Here is a 20,224-nt window from a genome sequence, read left to right as displayed (position 1 = left end):
TAGTACAGAACTGTTCTTGCTGAAATTAGGGCCTTGATCCTGGATTGAAAGTGCAGAGGGAGAGGGGGTAAAGGGAGGTATTGTATTGTGGGGTTGTCTAGAATTTCTTCACAGTGCATGATACAAACCTGGATCATGGTGTAATGTCACACAGCACTGGGAATGGCTTTGTAAACGGGGAAACAGTCTGAGCCTCCTGGGTACCTGTGCTCTGCTTCTTTTCACATTAAAAAACAGTTATGTCCTTAATTTAGCCTAAGTGAAAAAGTGATTATATAATAGAATAATCACATATTGTAGTACAAACAAAAGTCAAAATGGGATTTGAAATAATTATCTTCCTAGAATATTACTGTGGGTGGTTGATTTTAGCTATGATTTTCAGGGATCAGCACTGTAGACACTCTTTCAAATTATTTCCTCCTCCCCCCCCCCCCCCCCCCCCCAATTTAAGCACATGTTAATATGATTAGAGTGTAAAATACAAATGCATTCAAGGTGTGGCTTGGTTTTCTACAAAGCAGGTTAAGAAGCTGACCTATATTTAAACACCATGAAATTAAATCGAGTCTGGATTATCTGTTCTGTGAAGAAAGACAAGTCTGTGCTGGAAGAATGCTCAAGGCACATGTAAGACAAGGTTTTCTGTTAGTTTGTATCTTGTTGTACAGCTGTGGGATAAACTTACATGTGTGACCTCTTTCCTTTAGTAGAAGTAACTTGGTTTTCCTTCAGTGTTTTCCCTATGATGAAGACAGCAGGAGAAGGCAAAGAGGTATACCTTTGATTGATTGGTTCAGGAACCTCTTGCTGATCCAGAACTTCTTTGTGCTCACATTTGTCTCTGTTCCTGTCAGATCAGTTAGGTAGACACACCTGTGGTAGCCTGTTAACCCCTTGATTCTGTGATGCCATGTTCCCCCTGTTCCCTGCCCTAGCCTTGGCCACTCCCTCGGTTTCCCCCTGTTGGCTCCTGTACCCCAACCCCGCCCAGGGACCGCCCCTGGGCCCCTGACAAAACCACCCCACACCCAAACCACGAGGTCTCTCTCTGCCTCTGAGGGCACCCGGACAAGTTATGAATAAAGCCATCTTACCACCCTCATGGGAGACCCTTCTCTACCTCTTTCATCACCACTGCATTGTAACGCTGCTGGCTGCCGGAGCCAGATCGAGGGGCTGTCCCAAATGGACTCTGGGATGTGACTGATCGCACGGCCCTAGGAAACCCTGCTGTGCTCACAGGGAGCTGCAGCCTGCTAGGCAGAGTCGAGCAGTTACAACATACACCTGCTTCTTTCTTGTGAATTGTGAGGGCAGAGGTTGAAATAAGGTGGAGTGGGACAGAGTTTATGCGTCTTCCTCACCACAAAAAATCCAAATTCAGCTACACTCCCTCCATCTACATATTCCTAACATAACTGCATTTTGGATTTTGATTGCATTTTATAGCATCATTTTTGAAAGTTAAAATAAGGTTCGGGAATACAGCTTTAGTCGCCTTTTCCTCCCTCTTTGATGCAGGTGGTAATTATTTAGTTATTTCCACTCTGCTTCTCATGAGACCAGTAGAAATAATCCAGTCATTCATGTCAGCTCAGTTATGTTACTGGTTATACCTGGAATGTCTCAGCAGAAGAAACAGCTTATAGATTCTTGATGAAAGATTATCTATCAGTACCATAGAGCGTAAATGCCTTATGCTCTGTAAAAAGTTTGTTGCCTTAAAACTCTTTTTCAAGTTTCTAAGAACAAAGAACTGTCTATGTACAAAAATTTCCAGCAACAAATTATGTAGTTTTAGGACTAACTGCTTGGCTTGTGCTGTCAGGCTGCTCCTCTCATCCCTCTCATGAAGTACCTTTCAGCACTGTGGCTGCTGTCTCCAGACACCGATGGACAGTCAAAGTAGCACAGTCGTTGACTGGTATGGATTCTAATGGAAATGGAGACCTGGGTTTGGGGAGGGGTGTGACATAGAGTTGATGCCTGCAGCAGCTCTGGAAGACTATGTACCCACTGCAACAGTGTCCCCGGAGCTCCAGCACAGCTGTAATGTGGCATGTCCACTCAACCAGGCTGGTGGGTTCCTTAAAAGGAGGATGGAGGTGTGATGGGGATGAAGTGTGGGGAGAGGTGAGGGGATATAAGGCACAAGGCTTTCTGCTGTGAATGGGACAACTCATTTTAATTCAGTTCAGGATCATTTGTTCTGGGCTCAGTGTTGAATGTTCCAGGTGGCAGGAGGCTGCCAGTTACATACTGCCACCACAGGGCCCTTGCAGGAGTAGCTGTCATGCAGCATGTACAGGGAAATGGCCAGTGACCTGCCATGCCACTTATCCCCAAGTCTGTGGGGCTGGATGGGATCCACCCAAGGATGCTGAAGAAGCTGGTGGAATAACTGGCTGAGCTACTTTCAATCATTTACCAGCGGTCCTGGCTAACCAGAGAGGTCCTGGTTGACTGGAGGTCAGCAAATGTGACACCTGTCTGCAGGAAGAGTCAGAAGGAAGACCCGAGGAACTACAGGCCTGTCAGCCTGACCTTAGTGTTGGGCAAGATCATGGAGCAGATCATCTTAAGTGCCATCCTGTGGCATGTGCAGGAGAACCAAGAGATGAAGCCTAGCCAGCGGGGGGGTTGGGGGGGTGTGTGTGTGAAGGGCAGGTCCTACTTGACCAAACTGAACTCCTTCTGTGACAAGGTGACAAGCTCAGTGGATGAGGGAAAGGTTGTGTATGTTTTCCACTTGGACTGTTGTAAAGCCTTTGACATGTTCTCCCACAGAGTTCACCTGGATAAACTGGCTACTCATGGCTTGGACAGGTGCACTTGAGTCAGCAATAGTGTTGCCAGCAAGACCAGGGCAGCGATCATCCTCCTATACCTGGCACTGGTGAGGCCACTCCTCCAGTCATGTGTTCAGTTTTGGGCCCCTCACTACAAGAAGGACATTGGCGGGCTGGAGTGTGTCCAGAGAAGGTCAGCGGAACAGGGGAACAGTCTGGAGCATAAGTCCTGTGAGGAGCAGCTGAGGGAGCTGGGGGTATTAGCCTGGAGAAAAGGAGGCTTAGGGGGGAGCCCTGAGCTCTTATGGCTGTCTACAAATGCCTGAAAAGAAGGTGTAGCCAGGTGTGTGTCAGTCTCTTCTCCCAGGTAACAAGTGACATGACAAGAGGAAATGGCCTCAGGTTGTGCCAGGGGAGGTTTAGTTTGGATATTAGGGAAAAATTCTTCACTGGAACACGCTGCCCAGAAAAATAGTTGAGTCACTGTCCCTGGAAGTGTTCAGAAACAATGAGGACTTGGTGCTTAGGGACGTGGGTTAGTGGTGAACATGGCCATGCTAGGTTAATGGTTGGACTTGATCTTTCAATCTAAACAATTCCATGACAAAGTATGTCACCTTTTGTCTCCATGTCATAAACATATTCTGACACACTTTTTTTTAAGGTGGTAGAATTTTGTTGAACTTCAATATTTGAACAATCCTTCTGACCCATTTGACTCCTGTTGCTAGGGGGTTTAGTACTTAATGCTTGTTTCAGTCCACCTCAGGAATTTAATCTTTATAACCCATGGCTGCAGTTAAATGCCACAGTGAGGAAGTGAGTAGGCTACATGTTTCATTTGCTTTGTTTTCTGTTTTCTCATCTTTTAGGGGTAAGGCAATTCTAGCTTATTATGAACAGGTTATGATTAAGTTTAGAAGCTTCTACAAACTAGAAGAGCTTCTGGTTTGAGCTTAAACTTTTTTTTGTACAGATCAGCCCCCACCAGGATATCAGGTCATTTCTGTTGAAGAGTTGTATGGAAAACGAAATACATACTGCTGTCCTAAATAGGTCAATAACTGAGGAGACAAAAGATATTTGTTTGTTCAATTAATGTTTCGCAGACTGATGGATTTCTCTTTTTTCCTTTTCTCTTTAATGCAGGGATCACTCTACGGCATGTGCTTGGGTACCAGCAGGACAGCAGTTTATTAGAACGTTGGGTAATTTCTTCCAAAACAAAGTTCTGATTAGAGGTTGGTGTATAGCTCCTGGGCACAAAGTCCCTCTGTGCATTTAATGTGGCACTTTGTGGTAACAGGATATGCTTCTATGCTGGTCACAAAAGCAAGCTAGGAGAATGAGGTTTTGATCAGTCACTGTGCTGTAGTAAAAAGGGAAAGAAACACAGACTTGATGAATATGCAAAGTAAAGAATTTGAAATCAAACTTTATTTGAAAAGTACTTATTAAGAGAAGGGGATAAGTTCTCATGGGGAAAAAAAAATGGTGACAGGCAGCTTGAGTAGACTTTCAGTTGAGTGAAACCTTTGGGAAAAAAGTACGTACAAGCTGTGTACAGTTGGGTAGTCTATTAACTCCATGGTTAAGTACCTAAGTAGAAGCTACCCTGAAAGTGGAAAAACACCCTAACCTTCTCATCCTGTTAACAGTGTTAGCATTCCTTGGCTGTTTGGGCCACCCTTATTTCTTTATTAACATACACATAAAGGAATGTAACCTTTGAGCATAAACATTTTTGCTGTGGTTCTATCCGGGGATGAGGCAAGATAGATGTGATAAAGGTGTCCTTACTGAAAAAAAAGTCCATCTTTCAAAACAAAGTTTGAAATGAGTGGGCCTGAATGCTTAATGGAAGCAATGGCAGTGAGCAGTTAGTCCTGAGTAGTGTGGGGACATCTCTCTGTCTCTGCCAGAGACCACTCCTTTTGTGACAATGCCTGGAGGAGTGACAGTGAGCATACCTGTATCTTACCTACTGTGCTGCCTTTATTTGGTGCACCTGTGCATGGCACAGCTCTCCAGAGTATTGCCTCCTTTAACAGCTACGGAGCTTCTAATTTAACATCGGGTCAGACAAAGTGAATGGACAGAAGTGAGATGAAGGAATCATATCATTAAGGTGTCAGCCTTAATGCCATGGAAACGAGTCTTTGTAATGCACATTACATCCATTTCAAATAGGAATTGTCTTCTATCTTATTTTATTTAGTTGCTGACTAAGGGAACTGGTGACTGTCAGAAGGAACTCCCTGCACCTGACATGGCCGTTGCTTACCCCCACAGTAGCAGTTTCACGCTTAAACTACAGGAATAACTTTCAAGGAGCAGGCAGATGTTCACGTACCTCCAGCAGCCAAACCAGAACAAGTCTTATTCCTGGGGAGGGAGAGACCTTTGGCTGCTAACTAAGCTTATGTGGTAGGGCCCACAGGGCAAAGCTCCTACCTGATCCCGTGGTGGCAAAGAGAAGTTGACACTGAGCACTGCTCTGAGACCAAAGACAGAAGGCTTTTAACATTGCTTGTGTTGAATTCTGGCATGATGATGCTGTCAGTGCCAATAGCAACCTCCTGCTTCTATCAGGCATGTGAAAAAGAGGCTGGAACTGCAGAAAGATTGTGGCAGCTTGTCCAAATTTAATTTCTGTAATGGAGAAGCAGGTCAAATACAAAGGTATATTTAGCTTAAATTTATACTTTTTTAGTAACAATATTTAGCTAGAAATACTCTGAATAATTTGCCATTTTACACTTGAGAATTGTCATCTTCATCATCACCTCTCCCCATGACTTATTTCTAGTGCTGCAGTACCTGGTGCTTGTTGCTCTGTCACAGTGATATCCATGTTGGGGTGGCATCAGGGCTTGCCAAGCTTTGGAGCTGCTGGAAAATACAGGCACAGAAGAGATATGGGGGTAAGATCCTGGTCTGAGGTAGATGGATGGTGATACCATGCCAGCAGGTTATATACCAACACAGTGGTGTAACAGTGCCAGAAGTAACAGAAACATTAACGTAAAAAATCTAACACTGCTGCAGAGTGCTGGGTGTATCATTTAAAGTTAGCCCTGGGAAGTGGAGGGAGGGGCAAAATTCCAAAGCCTCTTTGCCAGGCTAGATAATTGTCAAGTAAAATAAGAATGATTCAAGCAGATACAGTCTTTTTTACTTCTTCTCTAAGAAGTATAAAAATGTCCTGATCTAGGAAATATTCTCATCAATACTGTTAATTTTCCACAACAAGTTGCTGCTTCTTGCCTGTCTGATGTAATAATCCCTATATAAAGCCCCAGACTGAATATTTAACTGCACTAAGTCCTGTTGAGCTGTACCAAGAGAAGCAGCACTTTTTTCTTGCTGGACCTCACAGATTTTTCTGTGCAGGCAGTAAGTGCAATAAAGGGAAACAGTCGTGTGCTGACACTACTTCCATAGCATCTATGGTGCCCAAATCCTTATATTGCACTATGGCTTTACTTCTAAGAATTAAATTTCTTCTTAGAAATATCCTTAGTTTCTACTTCCTGCATTTGATAAAATGCTCATGCATTAGGCTCTGCATGGAAAAAACTGAAGTGTGAATGTGGAAAAATCCTGTACTTACATGGGGTTTTCTTTTTTCAGATGAAAAAACTCTATACTAATGATGAATTGTAAAATCAGCCAGTGGCACTGTGAGGGCAGAAAGGTGAATGATGGATTTAGTCCAAAATAATTTCTTCCACTGTTTTGAGGCTGAGACAAGTGCCAAGATGAAAGAAGAGCAGGGAGCAAGTTTCACGCTCTCCGTGGCATGCCTTTTACACTGTCAGTGTCCCTGGAGCACTGGACTTTGTGGTTTTCTGAACCCTAACCCCAGGCGTAACCCTAAACCTAAACCTAGGCAGAACCGGAAATCCAGCATTAAGTTGGGTTGAGAGCCAGGAAGAAAGAAGAGGAGAGAGCTAGCTTTGGCAGTGTTGCATTCGCCTTGGCATGCATTTCGCATTGTCAGTGACCCTGAAGCTCTGGGCTTTGTGGTTTTCTAAAATCAAAACCTAGGCATAACCCTAACCCTAGTCACAGCCTAAAAAAGAGCAAGTTCTTTTTGAACTTGAAAAAAGAGCAAGTCCTGGCAGAGGCGAGTTCCAATGTGGAAGAAATGAAGGCTGGAAGTTTGGAGCAGTACTGTGCTCCCCTTGGCATGTCTTTTGCATCATCAGTGTCCCTGGAGCTCTGGGCTTTGTGGTTTTCTGAACCCTAACCCCAGGTGTAACCCTAACCCTAAGTTTAACACTAACCCTAGGCTCTGCCAAAGAAATAGCATTGGCCAGATGCTATCTCCAGCCAGGATAATACGAAGGCCGCACAATTGGGGAAGGTTCGGGCCCCCTTGGAATGCCTTTCACATTGTCAGTGTCCCTGGAGCTCTGGGCTTTGTGGTTTTCTGAACCCTAACCGCAGGCATAAACCTAAACCTAACCGCAACCCTTACCCAAGGCGCACCCTAGGAAACAGCATTGGGCTGAGGTTTGGACCTGTCAGGAAATTATGAAGGCCAAAAAGTTGGGGATGTGCCACGCTCCCATTGGATTGTTTTACACATTGTCAGTGTCCCTGGAGCTCTGGGCTTTGTGGTTTTCTGAACCTTAAACCTAGGAATAACCCTAACCTTTACCCTAAAGCCAGGCACAGCATGGGAAACAGCATAGGGCTGGGGCTAGCTCCAATCAGGATAACAAGAAGGCCGCACGTTGGGGCAGTGCCATGCTCCCCTTGGAATACCTTTCACATTGTCAGATTCCCTGGAGCTCTGGGCTTTGTGGTTTTCTGAAACCTAACCCTAGGCGTAACCTTAAACCTAACCCTAGGCCGAGCCAGAAATGCCAGTTGGATTGAGTGCTAGGAAGAAAGAAGAGGAGCGAGCAAAGTTTAGCAGTGTCACTATCCCCTTGGCATGCCCTTCGCACTGTCAGTGTCCATTCAGCTCTAGGCTTTGTGGTATTCTGAACCCTAACTCTAGGCATAACCCTAAAACTAAACATAAGCGCAGCCTAAGAAAGACCATTCAGCATACGCGAGTTCCAGTCAGGATAACATGAAGCCCGCATGATTGGGGCAGTGCTGCACTCCCCTTGGCATGCTTTCCGCATTGTCAGTGACTCTGCAGCTCTGGGCTTTGTGGTTTTCCGAACCCTAACCCCAGGCCTCACTCTAACCCTAAGTCTAACCCTAAACCTAGGCACAGCCTAAGAAACAGCATTGGGCTGAGGCGAGTTCCTGTGAGGAAGACATAAAGGTTGCAAGGTTGAGGCAGTGTCACGCTCCCCTTGGCATGCATTTACACTGTCAGTGTCCCTGCAGCTCTGGGCTTTGTGGATTTCTGAACCATAATCCTAGGCGTAACCATAACCCAAACCCTAAACATAGGTAGACCGGTACCCCGGCATTATGCGGATGCGAGTCCAAGATGGAAGAAGGGAAAAGAGAAACTTTGTGGCAGTGTTGTGCTCCCCTTGGAATGCCGATCACATTGACAGTGTACCGGGAGCTCTGGGCTGTGTGGGTTCCTGAACCCGAACCCTAGGCGTAACCCTGACCCTAGGCACAGCCTATGAGACAGCATGAGGCTGAGGCGAGTTCCAATCAGGAAAACACCATGGCTGCAAAGTTAGGCCAGTGACAGGCTACCCTCGTCATGCCTTTCGCATTGTCAGTGTCCCTGGAGCTCTGGGCTTTGAGGTTTTCTGAACCCTAACCCTACGCATAACCCTAACCCAAACCCTAAGCCTAGGCGCAGCCTAAGAAACAGGATTGGGTGGATGCTAGCTCCAGTCATGAAAACATGAAGGCCAAAAGGTTGGGGCAGTGTCACGCTCCCCTTGGCATGTTTTTCACATTGTCAGTGTCCCTGGAGCTCTGGGCTTTGTGGTTTTCTGAACCCTAACCCTAGGTGTAACCCTAACCCTAATCCTATATGGAGCCGGTAACATGGCACTGGGCGGAGGCGAGTGTCATGAACTAAGAAGGGAAAGGAGAAATTTTGTAGTAGTGCCGTGCTCCCCATGGAAAAACCTTTCATATTGTCAGTGTCCCTGGAGCTCTGGGCTTTGTGGTTTTCTGAACCCTAACCCTAGGCATAACCATAACCCCAACCCTAACCCTAGGTGCAGCCTAAGGAGTAGCATTGGGCTGAGGCTACTTCCACTCAGGATAACATGAAGGCTGGAAGGTTAAGGCAGTCCCAGTGTACCCTTGGGAAACCTTTTGCATTGTCAGTGTCCCTGGAGCTCTGGGCTTTGTGGTTTTCTGAAGGCTAACCCTAGGCGTAACCCTAACCCTAATCCTATATGGAGCCGGTAACGTGGCACTGGGTGGAGGCGAGTGTCATGAACAAAGAAGAGAAGGGGGCAAGTTTTGGCTGTTTCGTTCTCCCCTTTGCATGCCTTTTGCATTTTCTTTTTCCCCTGTTCTCTGGGCTTTGTGGTTCTCTGAACCCACCCAAGAGTACCGGGGAAGCATCAAAATTGATGACTGAGCCACTCGCCGTCATTTAAGAGCTCTCCTGGTTACCTGGAGATATCCAGGTTTCTGGAAGGTATCAAATGTTGTACCCATCTACAAGGGTGGGGAATAGAATTGATCTGAACTCTTGGCCTGACCTCAGTGTCAGGGAAGATTATGGAGCAGGTCATCTTGAGTGACATCAGATTGCACATCCATTGCAACCAGGGGATCAGACTCAGCCAGCATGAGTTTATGAAAGGCTCATCCTGCTTGACCAAACTAATCTTCTTATATGAAAGGTTTACCTACTTAGTGGCTGAGGGAAAGGCTGTGGATGTTGTCTGCCTGGACTTCAGTAAAGTTTTTGACTCCCTTTTCCACAGGTTTCTCCTGGAGGAACCTTCTGCTCATGGCTTGTATGGTTCGTACTCTTCACTGGATGAAAATCAGGCTATATGGCCAGAAAAGGATCTGGGGGTGCTGATTGACAGTCACTGGACATGAGCCAGCCAAATGTCCAGATGGCCACAAAGGCCAGTGGCATCCTGGCCTGTATCAGGAAGAGTGTGACCAGCAGGGCCAAGGAGGGATCACCCCCCTGTAGTCAGCATTGGTGAGACCACACCCTGAATCCTGTGTTCAGTTCTGGGCCCCTCACTACAAGAAGGATATTGAGATGAAGGGTCTGGGGCACAAGTCCTGTGATGAGCTGTTGAGGGAGCTGGAGGTGTTTAGCCTGGAGAAAAGGAGTCTCAGAGAGGATCTTCTCAGTCTCTACAACTACCTGAAAGGAGGTTGTAGCCACATGGATGTTGGTCTCTTCTCCCAAGTAACCAGTGACAGGATGAGAGGAAATGGCCTTAAGTTTTACTAGGGAAGGTTTAGATTGCATAGTAGGAAAAAATTTCTTCATGGAAAGGGTAGTCAAAAATTGGAATAGGGGCACAGTCAGGCATTTCAGGAGTGGTGGAATCACTATCCCTGGAAGTGTTAAAAAAAATTGTGTAGATACGGTTTAGTGGTCAACAAGATAGCTCTGGGTCAATGGTTGGACTTGATGATTGTAGTGGTTTGGCCCAAAATACTCATTACTGTTTACCTTCTGTGAGATAAGAATTAGGAGAAATGCAAAGCAGGCACCAAACTTGAAAGAATATGAAGAAGTTTATTAACAGACCTAAAAGAGGAAAAAAAATTATACCACCTTCAGAACTCTCCTCCTCCTCCCACCTTCCTCCCTTCTCCCACTGACAATGTAAAAAGACAACCCTTAAGATGTTCAGTCTGTTTACCACTTCCATAATAACCTTGTTCAGTCCATTTAGAAAGAGAAGTCTCTTCTTGCTTGTGCTATGAAAACATTATCACAACGAGACAGCCACCCACTTCCAAATATTGTTCAGTCCATTTAGGAAGAGGAGTCTCTCTGCTCGCGATGTGAGTCCCTTCCCCCAACTTGCAGCTTTTCCCACAACTGCTTTCGAGGGTCCACTCTTGAAGGTTTTTGGGGTACAATTTTAAGGTTGAGCTGTTCAGAAACAAAAGTTCTCTTCACCCATCTCTGGGAGCATTTCATCTCTAAGAACAGAGGCCCTTCTCCTTCCCTGGGAGCAAAGGGTCTTTCTCATCTTCATCTTTAGGACTATTTCTGGGAGCATCTCTAGGAACTGAGGTTTTCTCCTTTCCCATTTGGAGCCAAAGTCCTCATCGCTTCCATCTCTTCCTGTCCAAACTTCTCATGAAATTACAGCTGCGTCAGCATCTGCCTATCTCAGCACAGCTGCTTTTGCTCACGAGTTGAACACTCCACCCCCCCCATATCTTCATGAAATTACAACGGGATACTCTGATATATCATAGCTTCACAACAGAATTTCAGCTTTAAGCATCTCCTCTTTCTCTTCCTTCAGGTTTTCAGCTCTTCACAGCAATAAAAGGGTTAATCTCACCTCAGCCTTGCAGCTGGAATGTATCTTATGGCAGTGGAGGGGGGGGAGAGCCAAGCTGCTCCGGCTGCCCACAGCAGGGCTGGGGGGGTTCCATGGCTGGAACAGGCCCATGGCTCCAGGCTGGCCGTGGCCCGGCCCGGCCTGGCCCAAGCAGGGCCTGGCTGGGCCCGCTGGCCCCCGCACGGGGCCTGCAGCCACCTGTGCCAGCGCCGGAAACGAGAGAGAGCTTGGGGGGGAGTTTGTCTATTCTTAAGTGTGGATCACAGAGGCGGTCACAACTTTAAGTGGCTTAAAGAATTGTCCATATTCAAACTGGCCAGCTGATAGGTTCTATCAGGTCCCAGAGGAAGCTGTAAGAAGAACATCACTTCGAGACTCAGCTTGCTAACCTATGATTAGAGGTCTTTTCCAACCTAAAAATTCTATGATCCTATAATTCTGTATAGTATGTGGATTTCACTCTTATGTGCAGGTTCTAAATATTTCTCATGGATTTGAGGTTTAGTCCATAAATCTCTACATTCTTAGCAAATGCTACCTCACTTCAGGAACCAGATGAAGGTAGAATCCTAAATTCACTGAAAATTATGTCTGCTTTTTGAATCTCAGTTTTTGGATCCCTTGGTGTACAAATAATAAAATGATGGATATTTCAGAAATCCTAGCTGACAGGCCTACAGTGACTTGGGAAATAAAATTTTCAGTTTGCACCGCTTCAAATATATCAAGTAATCAGCTTATTCCTTCTGAAGAAAACCAATGTAATCACATACACAAGTGATTTATTCACTGGACCAAAGACCTGATGTTGCTTTCAACAGCAACAATTTTACAATGCAATTCTCAATTCTCAACTTAGTTTGAATTGGTTCAACCTGAGATGACTTTAAATCCCTAGATTGTTCTATAGAATATGAAAGTTTGTTAAGTACTCTCTGAATATCACAGAAAAAGATAAGATGCATAAAGGTAAGACTTGTTTTTTTCTCTGCCTTAGATATTCCTTGTGAAGTATATGAAGTGTTTGTTTCAAAACACTAAGTTTCTTTCTAAGGGCTAAAGTAAAACTCTGTCTGTCAATGCCTCTTTTGACATTAGGAGTTTATTGAGACACTTCCTAAGGACTTTTCTGTACAGATATACCCAGACACATTTATGCAGTATTTCTAGATGATTAAAGAACTGATTCTCTATGAATTTGTGCCTATTTTGTCCTTCTCTCTGCCCTCCCAGTGTTCAGGCTGCCTTTTATGCCGCTATCCACTCTTTGACAGTTGATGTAACTTAACTTGCAAAACAAGTTATTCACCCCAAAATGACAGCCCAATTATAACTCCAAAAGTTGAAACTCATAAAAGATAGGTAGCTCTGGATGTGAATGTGTTTTCTCCATAATGCTTTCCTTTTTTTTATGAACAACTTTAATTTAAAGTCTACAATTTCTGCAAGTATCAGCTATAACTTTCTCATCTGAAAAATAGCTGACAAATTAGCAGTTAAAGTGTCATATACTTCAGAGAACACATGGCACTTATTAAAATTCATAAGAACTTCACAGTGGTCACAGATCATGTGTCTTTCATCTATGCAGTGCTCTGCACAATTTTTGTCAGACATTAAGAGAAACATTTCTTCATTCCTCTCCACTCAGAGCATACACTTTCTACCTAACTTCTGGAAAGTGATCCTGTGTAGGCTACTGTGACTCGTTGTAAAGCTTAGTGGGGACATAAGGTAAAAATTGAACTTGTAGCATGCTCTGAGTTCTTAATGAACTAGCAGGAACAGTGTGTGTGCTTGTCAAAGTGTGATGTTTTCTCTTTCCAGCTTAATCAATTTGTGTGTTAATATTCCTTGCTGACCTGCCAACCTAGCATCTGTCTGGTACACTCACCCTCCATTGCAATAATCTAATCTATAAGTACAAAAGTATAAGAGGCTGATGAAAGCCTGACACAAAAGGAATTTATATTAGATATTTACACAATGCAAAAGTAAAATATCAGTCAGTAGCTGAGATAGCAGGCCACAGAATACTGCATCAGTAAAATGCTTCTATTTAGTATTCTGCAGTATTATACCACAGTTGATACCTCCATTGTGGTTTATAAATTTGCTCACATTAGGTCTGTCTGGTGTCATGTGTGTAATAGATTAATAATTTTTTAGTTTCACAGACTTTTTTCTTACATCATATAACAATGTCCAGGAGGAATACTTTATTGCTAGTTTCATCTCTGTAAGGTAAATTTTGATACAGGGGGCTTTACTGCTGAAAATATAAATTTCTGTTTTGAAAACATTAGGAAAAGGAGATACCAATATTTCTTTAAGTAATTTTTTTTGTTGTTGTTGTTTGTAGCATATGACTAATGATGCTCTCAGGCTTTTTGTTTACCTGAAAATATTTGGGTGAGCATATTACATCATCAAGAATATTAACACTTCAAAATCACCAGTGAATCTCCTAAAATAGGATGTTTTCTACTGATTTCTGCAGTCTGTTTTAGTAGCATTCCTATTGTGCTTAGTTTCATTATTTAATTTTGAGATTTTCCATAACATATTTCTCAATTATCAATTTCAGAATGAATTGAATTGACATGAATACATATTGCTCATTTACAAGCACCAAAGGAACATACTTATAGAGTTATTTCTTCTTTTTGCTTTTGCCTTGCCTTGTATGTTTCCTTAGTTCCTCATCCTCCTCGTCCTCCTCGTCCTCTTCGTCCTCCTCGTCCTCCTCCTCCTCATTATTGGGTGAACTAGTAAAGCCACTTTAGGAAAATATAACCAAAACCACATTCCTGTATTGGAGTACTTTGTTGCACATTGTGGCATAAATATGTGACATTGTGTTTTTGCTTTATCTACTGAAAAAGAAACTATAGCAGGAAAATCAGTCAGTCACCAGAAAGGAACTTTCTTTTTTTCTCATAATAGCTGTATTTTTTTTTCTAAATATAATTATGCATGCTAATTAAGAAAAAAATATAAGAGGTATAATCTCTCTTTGCAGGACTTCACAATTAAATACAGGGAAGTTATGGTAAATGCATAATGTCTATTAGCTGTACTCTGAACCCTTACTGGACTTTTATTAAGGAGCAATTAAGGAAAGATTAGAGGGAATAAAATGTGAGAGATGCTGTGGCTAAAAATATTTGACCGTCTTCCATAGAAATGCAAAAGCTAGCTGAGGACACAAAGTTACTGAGCAACCTAGGAAAAAGGATTTATCGTTATCTAAAGATAAAGACTTAAGGAATCCCACAGCAATTATATTTTAAGCAAACCAAAACACTCAATTGTCAAAGTGTCAAAGCATACTGATAAAGGTCCCACATTAGTTGTGCATAATTTTACTGATGTTGACAGTCAATATTAAAGGAAATTTTCCTGTTAGTAGAATTTTCACATTTTACATCTACGAGTATATCATTCGTGTAGCCGAAATGTGCCCTCTCTGAATATAGTTCTAGCTGAAACTCTTAAATATATAATACACAAAATATTTATAGATTAGGCATTTCAGATTTTTTAAAAAAACAGTTAAAAAATTATACTCTTCCTAGCAATGGTAAACTTCTCTGTGTTTTAATACCAGCCATACATTTAACAAAATAAACAAAATAACATCACAGAGAGGACATTTATTTATCATCTACCAAGTCTCACAAAAAACCTAATATTGGAACTCTGTAAAACATCTAGACCAAAATACTGCTTGGAACATGGATATGCTTGAGTTACACAAGGTTGCTTAAAGCCATGCCTTTTTCAGTTTTAAAAATCTCTAGGCAAACTTCTCTTAATGTTTGTTTATTCTTTTTGTTTTGCTTACATGTGTATCACAGTTTCAATGATCACAGCTATGACCATTGTCTCTCCTTCTTTGAGGAGAAGAATCTGAGAAGAATCTGGCTTAGTATCTTTCTGAAATGAACACCTGAAGTGATATCTGGTTTTGTCATAGTCTGTTTCTATATGTGTGATGCTTGAGACAAACCCCTCTCACCTTACTTTCTCAGCACTGATGATATTCCTTCTTACTGTCTTCTCCCTGATTTATTTTCCCCTAATTCTTCTTTGCTTATCCATGGGCTAACTTCATGTCATCATCTAGTATTCCAAAGGATAAAGTAAAACATCACAATAATTCAAAAAAAGCCCGATGCAGGCAAGTATATGGCAAATTGATCATCTGTTAAATCAGTTGAAGGTTCAAAGTAATATGCGTGTCTATGCATTAACCAGAGCACAGGAAAGACGCTGTTGCCTGAACTAAGAAAGGATAAGGAAGGTAAGAGCTACCTGTTTTAGAGAAGGCATTCAGACAAAACAAGCCATTCAAGGAGTAAAAAAATTAAACAGGAAAACACAGATTTTTCAGATCCATTGATTTTACTGAGAACAGAAATGTCTAAGCCAAGGTTTCCTTGTTCTCATATTATTCACATATAAAATGCAGTATAGTAGAAGAAAAGCTGAATGATATAATTCATTTGGTAAGCACAGAGACATGAAGAAGTTATCATGAACAACAGAACAATAGAAAACAGAACAATAGAAACTACACCTTAGACTCAATCTAAGTGATGCTCAGGCAACCTCTCATAGGTAATAAGTCTGTGTTGCTGGTATTTAGTTCTGGAATATTTCTTAAATATGAAGAACAGTGAATGATTCCTGTTTCTTAAAATCAACCTGGAAGCCTTTTTAAAATGTAATCTCCTGTGCATGAAATTAATAGCATGTTAACAGATAGAGGAGTTGGAAATACAGTGCATGAATTTTATTTCGGCAGTAACAGCTTTTCGTAATTTATTGCAAGTAATATTCATCCTAACTCATGTGACTGCTTGTTAGGAATGCAGTTTGTGGGTGACATTAATAACCCAAATAGCCAAACCAGTCTTTGATATGCAGGCATTCAGGCTTCTTGCTTCACTGCACCCAGTTCAATAAGAATATTATTCATAAAGAAGCTCTGAACAATTTCCTGTTTTAAAGAACAAAAATTAGACATCTTTCAACTGTGTAGCTACTATCCATTAGTCTTTCGACTTCCTTAAATTGTGAAAAAGTTAAATGGTGACCTTTTTGCTCTTTACTGTTGGAAAAACTGTAAAATAACTAATATTAATAAAAAAATATTTGTATCTATCATGAAAAAATTCAATAATTCCAGTTCTTAAGTTATTTTCCTATATTTTAAGTGGTAGATGTCTGCAAAAGGAAGAAAATATACACTTAGTTTAAAATGAAAATAGAATGAACTTCATTTCTGGTTTCTAAAGCAAAGAAGGTTTTTCATTTGCCCCTTTTTAAATTCTTCTGTGGACCACAATATTATTTTGCTGACATCAGCAGGTTGAACAGTGATTTACGAAACACAAATGTTGCAAAATATTGTTCATATTTACCTAAGTTTTCATGGCTGTCTGAACAAGCCTTTATTATCTTGTTTTTCTTCTTTAAATTGCTACTGAAGTTGGGGAAATTATAACTGTGAGATGACTTTTAGAATCAAACAATTCATAGTGAAATTCACCCATGTCTTTCTTCCAGCCAAAATCTTTTGCTTGCCTTACTAGCACATCTCATCCACCTGTGAAGAAGAGGAGATATAAAACAATTCATTAGATCAAATATGATTAAAATCAAAGAAATAGTCTTCAATTAGAGACATGTAGACTAACACACTATATACATGATTTCCCCATATTTTATTTTGAAGACAAAGTAGCACAGAAATGTCTCCAGTGAGAGAGGAGACATCAGCTTTCCTTGGCATCTCTTTAGATATCAGACAAGAGGCTGATACATGAAAATTATCTGTTGGTTTTTTCAACCACCATATTTCTAGACAACATACATATTTCTAGAAAAGTTAGTCTCCTTGTGATCCTATTTTGAAAAAATAGATTTAATATCTGGGAACTATCTTCCTCAAAGATTACACTACAATCTTTATATTTTCATGTTTTCTTCTCTTGTAAACTCTTTGCAGACTTACTGGTTTTATCTGCGTGAGATATCATTGCCAGTGTTTTCACCAAATTACAGAAGATGATTTCTCAGCTCTTATAAAGTCTAGTTAAAAATAGAATTAATTTTTTAAATCACATTATTCCATTAAAAACAAAAAAATGTAGTCCTCAGCAAAGAAATAATTTATTTCTTTTAAAGATTTTTTTACCCATAAAAATGTAATTTAGAAGGGAAGGAAAAAATAACTCTTAACCTAGTAAGGAAATAATCTTGCAAGTCTTACTGAATATGTTTGATTACTTTAAGAGACAGAAAATAGTTTAAAGCACATGAAAACAAGAAACTGACCTTTTATGGCAATACACAAATTGGAGTTTATCTCTGCAGAGACTGTTCTCCCTTAACCCCATTTTCAACTCTGACTTAATCAGAGATTATATCAGTTGTTTCTGCAATGAAAAGATACCTGCTTTCCACATCACAGTCACAACATGACCTAATACCATCTCATGGAACCATTCCTTAGATGTGCAGGATCCTATATTCTATTATGAAACCTTCTCAGTTCAGAAGGCTGAATTTAAAAGAGGGTTAGATGAGAAATACAAATGAGATGCAAGCCTAACAAGTTTTCAGAATACTGTTTTTCTCTGATTAGATAGATAAAAGCTTGCCTACCTGTAATGTCATACAGAGAGTATATGATCCTACCTTCACTCATGAACCAAACAGGGCTCCAGTTTTCTCTTACAGAGTTCTGTAGGCTGAGATCTTGTTCCATTTTCCATGCCAGCAATACAATTTTCTAGTTTCCCTTTTAATTTGTTTTATAAAAATAGCCATTTGTATACAAGCAAAGGAGAAGGAGAGTTTTAGATTTTCAAATACTATGTGACTACTGAGACTTGGAAAAGTGTTGTAAAAGGCAGTCCAAAAAAAATAAACCCTTGATATTGCTAAATCAATGCTGTGTTTAAGTCATCTTCAGCATTTTAAAGGCTTCCACTCACACAACTCCTCCCCTCCCAAAACAATGGCCTTAAAGAAAAAAAGTCAATATTTAGAGGCCATAGGATGACTGCCTTCAATGTTTGTGAATGATGTCATCTGGAAAAAGATACCTCAGAATGAAGCTCTTTCATTAAGGCTGCATCCAAATCTGAGATTCTGAGAAAAATGCTTTATGTGCAAATTTATGTATTGTTAATAGACTGATCATTAAAATTTGAAACCCGTTTCATTATTGTACTGCATGAGTATTGTATCTAAAATATTCTGAGTCTTGCTTAATTGATGATTGTCCAGTATATGGACCAAATAAGCCTAGTTTCCTTGGCTTTGTTATTTGCCTTGCAGCTGAAAGGGAAAAAGTTATTAACATGACTGAACTGAGACCCTTGCAAAAATCTTCCTCTTTCCATTAACTATGTGGGATTTTACTGTAAGCACTTTCCTTTATATCCACTTAGATGACTAAATGTGGTCTAGTGCAAAGCATATCAATGTATTTCCCCAAAACGGATGCAGCCATTCCAAAGAGCAACTAATGTCATTCCCAACTGCAGACTGCTTATAGGTTCAATGGCATCTTGGGGGTGGGGGTAAAATTTATTTGAACGCTCTGACTTCATGTCTTTTCATGTGTCTAAAACTGGATCTATTTCAAAAATAACCTTATTCTTTGTAGGTTCAATTGCATCTATTTCTATTTTAACAATGGAAAAAAAATTAATTCTGTTTTTTGTAGCGTTAAACATAAGCAAATTGCACCCAGGAGTTTCTGCTCTATTGTGATTAAAACTAATTTGAACTGTTACAAATAAGTGTTTTCAGTACATGGGCATGCATATCTCTCTTTCTTTTTCTGGGTTTTATTTGAGGCCTTTGCTGCAGCACCCAGCACAAAGAAATCTATAATCTCATTCGAGACTTCCATTAATGGTCACTATAGCCTCATAAGAATTGTTAGAGATTAACATTTTGACTTAGTAAGAAACTCTCTAAGTGCTTGTATATTGCTTAAGGCACTATAGCTAGGATTCCAATTTCTGCTCCTGAGTCACTGTAATAGAAGGAATAAATAATATCTGTTCAGGTCACAAAGGCCCGACACACAGTTTTAACTGCTTCTGCATTTCCAAACCCTGGTTATCTACAGAAGTCATAGTGCCCAAAGTTTTTCCTGGTGTTAGCAACCTGAGCAGAAAAAAAATGCCATAACTATCATAGAGTCTGCTTTCTTTACACTATGGCTATTTTCTTGTGTAACCAGGAAATCTGGATAACTCATAAAATGTTTATATAAGTACTGAAGTTTTAGAACCTTATGGTAATTCAAGTACCAAAATCTTTGAAGTTCAGCCATCACTGTTGGGCTTAAGTCCACAGTCTGTGCATTGCTTGTGTTAATAAAGCCCAGTCATTAATTACACTGTCTATATGAGGGGTTTCAAGTAAATCCACACTATATTTTCTGCATTAATGGCAGTAATTTTGAAAGCTGACTATTCAGCTAGGGGCTGGGGGCTGGGGGAGGGGAATTCATCTGAGTGAGATAATGGAAACCCAATGGACTGGATTTAACCTATGGCAGACCGATATCTATATTCCTATCTTCACATTTTACATGTCTAATTTCTTCTGAATTTTCTAATGCATATCTGAAGTGACTTTGGCACTAGGGGGTAGGAAACCTGATTGGTTTGAGTACTTTGATCCTAGATGTAGGTATCAACTGATCAAACTGACAACTATTCAATATACATTTCTTCAATTTACTTTAAATATTGAACAATATTTCAAAACCACGTTTGAGAATATGAACCCTGGAGTTTCATTTGTCCTCTATTGCCTTTAAAACTTTTCAGAAATGTGTAGAGCTAGCTGTATCTCTAAATGTCAGAGTAACTATAGTGAGATAGTTTCCCCAGCTTGTTTATGAAGTCTTCTGAATGTAGTCTGATGGCCTAAAAGAGAGCAGCAGTAAGTGTG

The 20,224-nt window shown here is 41.0% G+C and overlaps 1 long non-coding RNA gene across 1 annotated transcript; it reads left to right on the top strand.

Annotated features, from left to right (window-relative positions):
* The first annotated feature begins 3,951 nt into the window (after positions 1 to 3,951).
* On the top strand, positions 3,952 to 6,481 carry LOC138118594 (uncharacterized). Its single transcript, XR_011155224.1, has 3 exons — positions 3,952 to 4,033; positions 5,602 to 5,716; positions 6,426 to 6,481. It is a non-coding gene; the product is annotated as an uncharacterized lncRNA (long non-coding RNA).
* Positions 6,482 to 20,224: the final 13,743 nt, after the last annotated feature.

Source organism: Aphelocoma coerulescens, chromosome 1, assembly GCF_041296385.1.
Source record: "Aphelocoma coerulescens isolate FSJ_1873_10779 chromosome 1, UR_Acoe_1.0, whole genome shotgun sequence".
NCBI lineage: Eukaryota > Metazoa > Chordata > Aves > Passeriformes > Corvidae > Aphelocoma > Aphelocoma coerulescens.
Note: the sequence above shows the minus strand (reverse complement) of the source record. Positions and strands in the feature narration are given on the sequence as shown.